Below are 1,696 nucleotides of genomic sequence, written 5' to 3' on the forward strand. Positions count from 1 at the left end.
GCAAACAACGGGCAAGTTACACACTCGTCTAGATCTTGCACATAAACAAAGAGCCGTGCTCACACACACACACTTTTTGGACCGAACTAGTTATATTAACTGGATGTAAATATCATACATCATTGATTCCTTTTCTTGTAATTGCTTTTCAGCCTCTCAGAGGGTAAGAAGCTAATTACAATTCAAGCCAGGTGAAAAACATTTGCAATCAAAAAGGTAAAAAACTCATTCCAACCAAAGTGTACCCAGAGCATGAGTAATTAAATCGCCCATTACCTCACTCACTCGCACACACACACACAGACGCATTTAACTCAAGGAAATAAGCAGCATCACTCAGACAATGCTATATGTCTTTGAGGCATTCTACTCAGAGGATGTGCATCTAGTTCTCAAGCTGGAGGCGCCGGCGACTCCTGAAGCAGGAGGAGTGAGGTTTGCAAATCCCTCTGAAATCTCTTCATGCAATTTATTTATCTTTATGTATATGGCAGCAACATCTGCAGACAACTGTTCACTACGCTTGTAATCGGAGGACGCAAACACACACACGTTTGATCAGTTAAGCATTTGATTGCAATGAACAAGGTGATCACGCACAGTCCGCTCTGCATACATCCAGCTTATGAATTTGCACACATATTTTCATAGACCTAAAACCGTATTTGTTTCTGTGGTTTGCTTCAAGAGTAACTGTGTTGCCATGCCAACTCTCTCCCCCTCTCTCTCTCTCTCACACACACTCAAACACACACAGATATACACTCCTCTCTCCCTGCTTTTCTGTTTAACAGGATTCCAATGCAGAGCCTCGTACACCAATCAGAATAAAGCTCGTAGCAAATTTCGAAGCCATTCCCAATACAGTTAACTGTTTGGTGCCCCTGCCACTCTCCAGGCATGTGTCCTGCAGCATGATTGATAATGACCCTCAAGAGAGCAGACATAAGAGGATACCCAGTAATTGTTTTCATGAGTCTCCTCTCATCTTTCTGTTAGGAAAGACGGCTCCTTGTGGGGAATAAATGACAAAATACCAATCGGGACATGGAGCAACAAAGGCACAAATTGAACATTTTTTCCAAAAGATAAACAATGTGATAAGTCTATAAGTGTAGTGGGTGGTAAACTGGGGCTGGAGGGGAAATGAAACCAGCCGGGGGCGGATATTGAATTTATAGAGGTTGATAATGTTGACATTTTGAAATACCACCATGATTAATGATTGATGAGCAACACGCGGGAGGTGCGTTTGTTCATTTAGCACAAGCCAACACTGTAAACATGGCATGGCCCCTTTTGTTAAGCAGAGAGAAGAACTGAGGGTTAGTTATCACTGAAATAACATTTTATCAAAACACTCTTTTCTCTTTGTTTTTTTTTTTTACATCTGTGAGTTGGGAAGACGGGCGATGCTCGTCCTGTTGTTTTGGCGGGAGAAAAATGCCATATACCTGCTGTGACCCTTGAGAAAGCCTGGATGGGAAACAAATAAGCTCCATAAAGTCAGAAAATGTCATTTGAGAGATAATGGGAAAGAAAACTGTGATAAGTGATATCCAGCACACTGAATGGCACAACAGAGTAAGTTACCCCTCATGTTAATTTGAGAGGCAGATAATTAGATCCCTCACCGACTGACACCACACATCACTTAAGCGCGCACCTCCTCTGACTCTCCTCCACATGCACTCAC

At 42.4% G+C, this 1,696-nt stretch overlaps 1 protein-coding gene across 1 annotated transcript in view; it reads right to left on the minus strand.

Moving 5' to 3' along the window:
• The window catches only part of gabbr1a (gamma-aminobutyric acid (GABA) B receptor, 1a), a 65,008-nt gene that overhangs the window by 43,579 nt on the left and 19,733 nt on the right, over window positions 1-1,696 (minus strand). The window lies entirely within an intron of this gene.

Source organism: Channa argus, chromosome 7 (genome assembly GCF_033026475.1).
Source record: "Channa argus isolate prfri chromosome 7, Channa argus male v1.0, whole genome shotgun sequence".
NCBI lineage: Eukaryota > Metazoa > Chordata > Actinopteri > Anabantiformes > Channidae > Channa > Channa argus.